Source organism: Vipera ursinii (assembly GCF_947247035.1).
Source record: "Vipera ursinii genome assembly, chromosome: 7".
Lineage (NCBI taxonomy): Eukaryota > Metazoa > Chordata > Lepidosauria > Squamata > Viperidae > Vipera > Vipera ursinii.
This window is the reverse complement of record NC_139521.1, coordinates 49,545,716-49,557,263: the sequence shown is the minus strand read 5'-3', so window position 1 is coordinate 49,557,263 and position 11,548 is coordinate 49,545,716. Positions and strand designations below refer to the sequence as shown.

General features: G+C 38.5%; 1 long non-coding RNA gene across 2 annotated transcripts; it reads right to left on the bottom strand.

Annotated features, from left to right (window-relative positions):
* Positions 1-2,008: 2,008 nt before the first annotated feature.
* LOC310643400 lies at positions 2,009-5,084 on the bottom strand. Of its 2 annotated transcripts, XR_014493066.1 has the most exons (3): positions 3,991-5,084; positions 3,516-3,622; positions 2,009-3,088 (listed from the first exon to the last, which is right to left on the bottom strand). It is a non-coding gene; the product is annotated as an uncharacterized lncRNA (long non-coding RNA). The 2 variants fall into 2 exon arrangements; XR_014493065.1 differs by having other exon boundaries at positions 3,516-5,084.
* Between the last annotated feature and the right edge of the window lie 6,464 nt (positions 5,085-11,548).

The window sequence follows — 11,548 nt, the reverse complement described above, 5'->3', positions numbered from 1 at the left end:
TAGAATATTATGGTTTCTAAAAGTTTATTGATCCTGTCAGTGGAATTGATTTCTACTTTGTCTAAATATGCATCCCTAGGGTTCTTCAGCGTGGTAGCATAAAAATGCTGCTATGCAGTGCAGGAGCCAACAGAAAACTCTGCTGGCTTATTGAAAGGGCTGGCCACACTTCCCAAAGCAATTATGCTTTAGCAAGGAAGCAAAATAGGAGTGGAATGGGAAGTGCCTTCTTTGGCACCAGTAGCTGGCAACAGAAGACATGGAGTGTCCATGGAGACTGGAGTGTCCATTCTGTGGGATTAGGAGTTTTGGCACCAAAGGAGCTGTTCCATCTCATTTCTCTCCTGCCTTCTGCCCCCTGTTCCCTGCTCATCCTGCCAACCATGGCTAGAGAGGGAGTGGGAAAAAGTGACCTGTTCCCCCATTTTCTCCCCACTTTACGTGGGAAGAGAAAAAGTAAAGTGGGTTTTAATGGTTTTTAACAGTTTATATTGCTTGTCTAATCTTTCTTGATGGCAATAGCTGGCCTCATCTCCATGCAAAACTGAAGCATAGCATTGATGCTAAACACTTTTAAGGGAAAACAAAGCAGTGAGAGAGTTTTTGCATGCTGATAGAGCTCTGAATAGTAATAGGAACTGGACAATTGAACAACTACCCTTGCATTTACTTTTGGATCTTAAAACAATGCATCAGGGCCAATAAATCTTAGATATTTGGCCCCTTTATTCCTTTATTTCTAACCTATCACTGACATCATTGTCATGCAGATTTTTTTTCTCATTCACGCAATCCATCTAGCTTTGTGAATACATGATGTAACCTGATTTGCATTTGCGCAACACAGGGATTATAAAATAAGAGATTTACTGTATACTTGCAAGAACCCATGCAATATATGAACTTCCCTTCTGAATGTTTATCTTGAGCTGTGAAATCAGGAGTTGCATAGACTTTCTCAACCTCACTTATGGGTAAGTGGGTTTTTGCTTGCTATCATGTGGATCTCTCACAAGCCCTCTTTTTTTTTACTTTGACGCCTAGGATTTCCTAAACTGAATCACAGTAAGATTTCAGATAATTCTATTACCTCTCTTAGCATATTCACATGATTTTATTATTAGATAATTTTTTAAAAAAAGAATTTTTCATTAGCTTTCAAGGAAGATTAGCATACCAGTTTTTAAATCCAGAGTTCTCAAGCTGACTGTTAACCCAGTGATCCTTCCTCCAAAGGAATTTTTCATGGGATTTTTTTACAGGTATTCTTGGGCTGTCTTCCACTCAGTTTCCTTGAAAAGGCACTGACAATGTGCCACTGTACATTGGAGATTAAGATCCTATGGTCCTGCAGAAGTAGCCTGAACTGCACTCCCAACAGCTGAATCAGCATGACAAGTGTAAAGAAATGTGAAGAATTGCAGTTTAGCAACACCTAGAAGATCACAATTTAACTACTCTTGCTCTGTATGCAAACTCAGAAAGTGAGTTTGGACACAATATTTCTCTGCTGTTCATTACAATCGGTCTGCTAGCAGGAATTTAGGGGGAAAAAGCTGCTGTTATTTTAAGGAATATGCCAATTAAAGTTAACATGGCTAGCAATGTTTTTTTTTTAAAAAAATCAGACTCACATAAAAGCCTGGTGATATAACAATAAAAGAAATGGGCTCAAGCAAGGTCTGAAAGTCTTCTTCCAAATTCTTTTCCAAGTATTTGCATCCCTACTTAATGCTGTCTACAAGCCAGTTTCTCCTCTATTGCTTTCCCTCCTCATACACCACTTACTCTGTTCTTTGTCTCTTCAATCAACTCTTCCCCCTAAGTTTCCCCACACGTAGACATATTTTGCATTTTACATCAACCAGACCCAAGAAGCCACACCAAATATGGTTATTCAGGGTTTTTTTAGTGCCAGAAAGGGCATTTAACTGCAAAAAGGGATTTCTTTGACTGAAGCATTCACAGAGAAAATCATAGTTGAGGCCAAGTGACAAATATAGGGACAAATCTTTACACTTCTTTATTTAAACAAAGACACACAACAAAAATATGTAACCTTCATTTTGCTTAATCTGCACTAGGTTGCTGAATGTTATGCCTGTAATACAAATCAAATAAATACATTCATATTTTTAATTTATTTGTTTAACCAGGCAGTGAAACAGAAGCATCAAGTAGATATCCTTTATTTCATGTTACTTAAAAAGACATTTTTAAATGTTTTCTTTATGTAACCTGGCCATATAGGGGTACGGAGGAGAGATTATGGAGATAGAATGGGCCTTCTTACCCCCACCTATGCATCTTCATCCACATTAGAGTGCTCACCATGTAATGTCAGGTAATTTTGTTCTCCTTGATTAATGAAGGAGAGTTTGGCCATCCTGAATACCTGTGAATAGTAGAGCTTCTGGAACCACCTTCACATTTGGAGGATACAGGCAGCGACCTCTGACTTTCCTATTGATACAACTGTATAGTCTCCTTTTATTCAATTAGTGACCAAGAGACCTAAAGGCCTTATCTATTTTTGTACTGGCAGGAGGCATGGAAACTATAAGTCCCAAATCCCCAATAAGCATGAAGGCTCATGTTGGAAAAATCTGCCTAAGGAGATTTGATATGCTATTTCTGTTTTTCCCATCCTTTCCATAGAAGCTGGGAGAGGAGTCTTCCCCTCCAAAGTGGGAAAAGCTGAATGTCCCTGCCACCATATATGGAGCAAGAGGACATTACTCCACAATCATGGAGAGTTGCAGTCACATGGTCCTTCATACATAAATGGGGTCTGTAAATTAAATTTGGCCTAAACAGTGATGTGTGTATGTGTAAGAAGTGCTACTTTGTCTATTTTTATTATATCTGTCATTTTTTCTCGAGTAAACAAATTCCATTTGGGGATATAATAGAAAGCACGTTTCACAGAGAACAATTTATACCATTCCCACATCACCCTTCTCTGAATCCTCTTTCTCCAAAAGTCAGTAACTAATTCAAGAAAGTAAACAAGCATTCACTCTGGTCTTGGCACTGAGATAAGTACATAGTCAAGATTGAGATTTATTCATTTCTCCATTTCCAACAGCTGCAAGAGAAGAGAAAGAAGGTACTGTTCAGTTTTCAACTTGAACCGTAACTATCCCGTGGAATTCAAAACATATAAGACAATATAGGATGCCTGGACTTTTTACACTGATTAAAAACAGTTTTGAAATTTGCTCAGCCCTTTGGTATCTTTGTAATACTTGTAATACTCAGCCCTACACAGAAGCAGGAGCAGGAGTTTAAGTTACTTGTAAATTAAGTGATGTCTAAGGATCGCTACAAACCAGTCAAGTAATAAGGATCCTTGCCAGTGGGTGACTAGGTTGAAATGTGGCAACTTTAAGATGTGTGGACTTCAGCTTCCAGAATTTACCAACCAGAAATTCACACATGTTAAGTCCACATATCTTAAAGTTGCCAAGTTTGAAAAAACACTGATATAGAGCAAAAAAAATCATCTTAAGAACCTTTGACTGCAGGGGTCTGTATTTACCAGAAACTCAGTTTCTCCTGTGGCAGGCCATCCCCTCAGCATATCCTGGCTGCACAATGATGTTGTTCCTTGTTTGGCTCCCTGTCATGAATGAAAAATAATTCTTTAAAATGAAAACTTTTGTTATGTGTTGAGATGTTAGACTATGTTATAATATGTTATATGTAAAAGTTATGAGGTAAAATCACTGTCAGAGCACACGTGGCAGCTTTTGACAGCTGACAGCTGTCAAAAGCTGCCGAGAGCAAATGCGCACGCGTGGCAACTTGACAGCTCTCAGCTGTCAAGGCGGCCGCCAGCTACCACGCAGGCGCGGCAAGCCGTTGACAGCTCCAAGCTGTCAAACCGGCCAATGCTGATTGGACCAAGCATCCACAGCGGGGAAAATACGCTATGCGGATTGGACAAAGGCCCGCCAGCTGGGGTATAAAAGAGCTACACCAACACACTGTCAGCGTCCGGTTCCTCACGAAATAAAGGTTATCAACTGTCAGCCAGCTGTCTCTTCATGGTCCTTAACTTGCGAATACTTCAACTTTATCCTGGTAAATAGAAGAAAGAAACCTCAAACAAGATGCATTGGTGTGCTCACTTTTTAAACTTGCATAGTTTATCCTCTTCTGAATTGCCTCAAGTGATGCTAATGGAAATGCAGCAGCAACTGCATTGTGCTTAATCTAGAAGGGTTTTTTTTTCTAAAAAGGAAAGAAACATGTTATGTACTGGGCTTTTGGTACCACACCACATGCGTCTCCGGTCCTGCAATTGGTCAACCTCGGGCGGCAAGCACGGGTTCAATCTGATCGGTTGCTACCAGAGGGTTTGGCTATATATTGTGGCGGGATGCGCCCCAAGTCCTAGTACAGTTCCAGCTTGAATAAAAGAATGAGTTTCTCTGTACTCAGCTGTGTGTCTTCATTCCTGCTCACCAGAGCCCACGACTTAACAAAACAGATGATAGTGAGACTCTAAAACTCAAATTTATAAAGTGCATCATTTTTAAGTAAAATATCTATTTCTGCCACTGCGTGCAATATATCAGTATATGAGATTTTTTTTGTCCTAGATTGTAAAATAAAGGATCAGCACTAGTGCAGCATCTGGTTAATCTACACATATTAAAATATCTGTATAAGAAGTCACTGACAATTCAGTTTACTTAGTGATGTAGAACATTCACTCTGTACATGCTCAGGGTTATTCTTTATTCCCCTTTTACAGGACGGGTTCAATAGAAGCCCTGCATTGCTCATTTTCTCAGAAGAATCACAACTGCAATGCTGAAGCTGAAAAAGCAGAACACTGAATGCAAACACTCTCCATTGTTTCCATGTTCAGCTTCCTCCTCACAGAGAGAAAACAATAATTATTACCCTGGCTGAAACACCCTCTCTCTTGTCAGAATTTAATTTGAAATGCGGCTCACTAGGAACATGGTCCCCATCCTGTTATGCCAGGAATTACATACTATGCCTTTTTCATTATCGTGTTGTGTTATGCAGTACAAAAGATCAAATCTCAGCCACACAGAAAACATAGTCTAAAAATTTCTAAAGGGGAATAATAATAATACATTGACATACCTTTCTAAAGGATCGTTACCCAAGCTTCACAGTTTAGGGTTACCAGATCTGGGTTGCAAAAATCTAAATGATCATTAAATGATAGCAAAACCACAATTTTTGAATTTTTTGACTGCCATCTACTGGCTGTCCCCATTACTACAGCTCAGGCGTGATGTGCCAACAGTTTGGCTTTCAAATATATACCATTAAAATCCCATAGGACAGTAAAGACAACATCCCTGTGATTTTACTGAAATACTTTGTGTTCTAATCACTGTTTTATTTCTGTTTCTGTGCAGGAAAAAAATAGGCCTGATTTACATAACTTAGTAATACATACTACCGTTGCTGTAAACTATGGCTTAATATGCTGAGTGAATCCAGACAATGGAAGGTTATTCAGCAACCTATAGCTAATCACACAATAGTGTTGAATACAATGTATAAACTCAACCGAAGTATTGCAGTAAGGAGAAACGTGGTATATTTCTTTAAAGTGGTATGTAAACAAGGAATATATATTATTACTAGAAATGAAAAATATTTCTACACCACCACCAGATTTTATCTGTAAAATGGAAGGGATAGCTTGCATTTACTAAGAGTATAGGAACACAGAAGTATCTCTATCTTCACTTCCGCCAAATCATGAGGGATTCAATTTATTATCAATTGCAAATGAAAAAAATCACTTAATTGATAATATGGAAATATAATCCAATGAAAATTATTTCATTTATTACTGTCTTAATTCTTTTCCACCTCCCTTTTCTATTCAGTGTTGTTGTAGGTCTTTCTTCCTTTAAGAAGATATGTAGTATGCCTCAAGAGGATGGGGGGAAATACTGAGCTCAACTACAAGAGGATTTTCCCCACATCTGCTATGGGTTATTTAACTCCCAATTGCAAAACATTGGCTGCAAACCAGTACTGCCGCATTACAAGCAGCAAAATATTTTAGACATTCTACCTTTTCTCCTTTTTATTTGAACCTCTATTTTCAATTTCCCTGCGCTTCCATTCTTCATTAGTTATGCTACCTGTTGCACTCCCTCCTTCTTTACGCACATTATATGTTCACACAATCAATGTAGATATGCGTTTGGGGAAAGACAAAAGAAAGAAAAAGTGGGTTTGGCTTGTAGTAAATTAGAAATTACTTGCAAATTAAGAGGGTTGTGATGTGCTAAGGTTTTGCATGGCATTTCTTGCACCCAGTGTATTTTAGCTCTTAAGATGAATATAGCATGTATAAAATTCTATAAATGCTCTCCAGGAAAGCTATAGGAAGAGTTTATAACAAGGATGGGCACTAGTTTAACAGCGGTGGAAACTTATGAACATTTAAGACTTTCTCGTGTTCCTTACCATTAAAGCTATTTTTTACTTTTTGTGGGGGGAGACATATTTTCAATCAAAATCTGAAGATACCTGCTTTTTTCTAATTATATCTATGTTGCAGAATCAATGCTTGTCCAAATATGATTGGGCAATTTCAGCACATTTTCTTAAAAAGTGTTTAAATCTAACAAGTAGGAGTCTTGATCTTTCAGACTGAATTAATGTATGTTTCTCTTCTAGTCTCTTATATGCTCCTAAAGTTTTCTTCTTTTGCCAAATAATGGCTAGATTAACTTTATTCTGTTTTCATATTTTAATTAAAATGTATGCTTTAATATCATCTTCCACTCAGAACAAGTTAGCTTATGGTGATTAATTGGGGTGCTAAGACTGGGTGAGGGGCAGAGGGGGACAGTGTTGCCTATAAGAAACAGCACAAATAGATCGTTTTTACAGATAAAATTGGTACCGTATTTTCCGGCGTATAAGACGACTTTTTAACCCATGAAAATCACCTCAAAAGTTGGGGGGGTCGTTTTATACGCCCAGTCGTCTTATACGCTGGAAAATACGGTAGTGTTGACATGCCTGGCCGTGTGTGTGTGTGTGTGTGTGTGTGTGTGTGTGTGAGAGAGAGAGAGAGAGAGAGAGAGTAGTTTTCATATCTTTAAACAGTGGTTGTTGTATTTCATCGTTTTTAATTTCTGCAGTACCTTTTCTAGTTCCATAATGTCCAGGAAGATTGTGAAGCTGGTTTACTAAAAATACTCTAGAGAAAACATAAAATGAGATGTCTTAATTTATTTAACCAATTTTATTTTATGATATCTATTTTAAAATTTATTTAGTCTATTATACTATACAGGGTATAATTTATATTACTAAAAGGAAGTGTACTGAGCTAATTTTACATATGAATTACTATATATTGTAACTATCTGTATAGACCAGAGGTATCAAACTGATCCGAAAGCCGCACTCACCCCATTGCCGGCAATGGCAAAACTGTCCAGATATGTTGCGCAATGTTACGTGACGTCACGAGTTTGACATGTCTGCTACAGACTAATAATACCTTTTGATAAAGAGGGGAAACTTAAGGAATGAAGGAGGAGAAGAATGTATATCCTTCTCTTTGTGGATATATCTTCTCCTTGACTTGTGAACAGATGTAAACACAGTTTTGAATCCAGAGAAAAGAATATACCCAGAAGCCCCAATAGAATTAAAAGAATACCTTATTGGAACCAGAAACATTGGGTTGGAGGAGTGAGACATTAAACAGCTAAACAGTAAAGACTTGATTCTGGACAATATCCAGTCTGGAGAGCTGTTGAATCAGCAATTCAATAATATATTATACTGTCCTCAAGCAAACATTCTGAAAAAGAACAGAGATATTAAAGGATATTAAAGGTTTCTGTAGAAATGTGGGGCATGGTTTTTTCTTGAAGTTTTTCTCTCACACATTTGACACTATGCCCACAATGCTACAGTAGACAAGATGGAAATAATCGAAAACAGCAGCAACCTTCTCCAAAAAATTGGCAATACTCTCTCATTTATAATTGCATGGCAGCTATTCATAACTATAACTCTAATTTGATATTGTATGACTTCAGTCTAGTTTTTGATTAAAAACAGTTAATAAGTTAAATACATAAGATGAGGAAAGACCCATGCTTTTTTATATAAATATCACTTCAATCAGAATTTGGCCAGAAACCAATACTGTAGCATATTAAATTACTGTCATTTGAGCTAGTGAAGAACTTATGCAATTTTATATCAGCATTAAGCCAGTAAAACTGGAATACTTTGGCCAATGAAAGGGTTCTCTGGCATTATTTAATTTCTTTTTCTGGGGAAGAAGAAAGCAAGCTTACCTCGAAGAAAGTGGTCCAGTTTCAGACTACTCTGCTCACCAAATGGCCAGGAAAAGGTTTTTGTGACTTTTTTCAGTATTGATACTCTGACTTTATTAATAAGTAAAGATCCATGAATAACATGTACCACTAATATGTGTCTATGTAACAAAACTCCACTTTCAATATGGTATGAAAATGCCCTGTGTAAAGTGTCTGGTAAATTGAGCAGACCTGAGTATGTGGGGTGAAGTTTCTGCTTTCTTCCAAAAGCTTCTCCTTTTATACAGTGACACAACTGGTGAAAGTTAGGCTGTATCTTCATTACAGCACATGTTAGGAATGTGCATTTAGTCATAAGATAATTTATTTTTATTGGCTATACCAGGGGTAGGCAACCTCAGCTCTTTTATGACTCATGGACTTCAACTCCCAGAATTCCTGAGTCAGCATAGCTGACTCAGGAATTCTGGGAGTTGAAGTCCATGAGTCATAAAAGAGCTGAGGTTGCCTACCCCTGCCCTAGAAGAAGAAAAAAGGACTCATCTACAACATACAGTTTAAGGACCGTAATAACCACTGTGTAGGGCAGACAGGCAGAGTACATGCATGAATACCAGCTAGCAGTCAGAAGATATGATGAAAATGCCTTACCTGCACAGCTTATGAACTGATGTAACCATATTTTTAACTAGAAAACTGTGAGCATCCTAGACTAAGTGAAGTTCAAAAATTCTAAAGAATTCCGGGAAGCCTGGCACTCAAACAAATCAGCCATCAATAGGTACGTACAAGGTTTTCCCGAAAATAAGAGCTACCCCCAAAATAAGCCCTAGTTAAGATCCCACCCACTCTGTCCCACTGTCTGGTTGTATCAGGTGGGGTGGGCACACATGAAAAAATCAAGCTAAAGCAGGGGTGGGAGAGTGGAGCTGCCCCATGCGACCCAAACCTGCTTACCTCAGGACCACTGCAGCCAGGCCTCCCATGCCCTGATATTTGTTGTGCTGCTTGCAGCCGCTTGTAACAGCAGGCCATGTGGCGTTTGCAGCAGTAAGCCTCATGGCGCATTGCGCATTGCCGCTGCTCATGCGTGCCACGGCCCAACACACCACATGACATCTTGCCACCAGCAGCGGCATCAGCGCAACTCACCACGTGGCCTCCTGTCACAAGCAGTGGCACCAGCACGATGTGCCATGTGGCCTCCTGCTGTGTCAGCCACAGAAAAAGGCAGGCAGCGGCATGATAGGTGTCTGGGTGTGGGAGTCCTGGGTGTGGCGGTATTGAGGTAAGCAGGTAAGACATCCCCTGAAAATAAGACCACCCATAAAACATGGTATAAACATTTACATACCACTCAAAAGAAACAATCAAAAAGCTAAAAAAGGAACCAATAAAACCAAAACACTTTCCTCCCCAACAATCAATACCCAAATAAGTAGGAATTGATACCAGACCAAGAATCAGTCAGTAAACAATACCCCAATCAAGGATGTATCAACTCATCCAAATGATCAAACTATAAACAACAGCCTAATCAAGGAATGACCAAGAAGAAAACAAAACTTCCACCAATATTAACAGGGTAAGCCACTTTAAATGAGAGCAATCCCCACTCGCTTCTAGCACTGATGATGTTACCTAGTTAAGTAATGAAATGTCTGCAAGAAAACAAACTCAGGGAGCAGCAAGGGCTCCACAGTTCAACCCTGAGCTACAAATATTCTCTTTTATTAGAACTTACCAATGGAATGTATTAGATTTATTTATTAGACTCTTATCATAGCACACAGGACAGACACAGGACAAAACCTCCATTTATACAGTAATATTATTGCAAGTATTACATCATAATGTATCACTTGGTGATTATGGTTTACTGAACTATACAATTCTCGGGATACACTAGAGGACACTGAGCTATCAACTGGCCAGATAGTTTGTGTAACGTATCCTCTAGATGGCTAATTTGTGACTCAGTGTTGAGCCAACCATATCTTCTATGTGATAGAAACAGCTGTGGGTAGTTTATTGGCTTATTGATCTTGGCTGACGTTTTCAGTATAGGCCCAAATCATTAAGCACACTTAGTGGCTTGCTTTATACATCACAATACACTGTAATGAAATTTGTTTGGGTTGTCTTAGCATGTTGAGTGAACTCAGTCATTTTAGTGTGTAAACCATGGCATATGGCTGAGAATGTTATACAGATCCAGCCAATTGTGTTTGTATGGGAAAAAAGTTAAATAAATCATATTTGCATGAACCTTTTCTGCTTGCTTTGGAGGTAGAAAGATTTTAATGAACAAAGTAATGTCTTTGGGTTTTGAACTTGATATTCATTATACTGTTTCAAAACCACACAAAAATCAGGATAATGTTTTATATTTTGGAAGGAAGGCAAAATGGGTGCCTTAGATTTCATGTTTAAGTAGATGATTTGTCCTTAGACCATCCCAGACAGGCCCAAACTTCTGGACCACACCCACTTGACAGGCACCCCATACAAGATTCAGAAAAGATTTTAAAATTATTTGTCTCAAAAGTTTTGCTTCCCTGATTTAGCCTTTTTTTTCTCTGTGGCCCTGCTTCTGCCAAATGGTAGCTCCTTAAATTAACAAGTTTCAAAAATCTCAAACTATTAGTATTTATGCATTTTTGCTATAGTTTATAGTCATACTTTTCAGAGTTGAAACTAAGAATTAAAAGTTAAAGCTTCATTGTTCATACTGTAATTCTTCTCCAGTTGTCTGGAATCTGTCTATAGCAGTTAAAGACACATGATAAAACTATGTGAAATACGTGTAATGTGTAGACTGGCACTCAACAGTAATGCTGAAAGTTCTAACTAGCATCAGCCAACTCCTAGGCTTCCAGAATCTTATGTTAATTTTATCAAAATCTCAAAAACTGCAACCATGAACGTATTTTAACATTGTTGTTGTTGTTGTTTAGTTGCGAAGTTGTGTCTGACCCGTCGTGACCCCATGGACAATGTTCCTCCAGGCCTTCCTGTCCTCTACCATCTTCTGGAGTCCATTTAGGCTCACGCCTACTGCTTCAGTGACTCCATCCAGCCACCTCATTCTCTGTCATCCCTTTCTTCTCTTGCCCTCAACTTTTCCCAGCATTAGGCTCTTCTCCAATGAGTCCTTCCTTCTCAAACATACATAACATTAAATGCAAAGTCATGATAATAGGTATGCCAAAGCCATACCTAGTTCCAAAAAA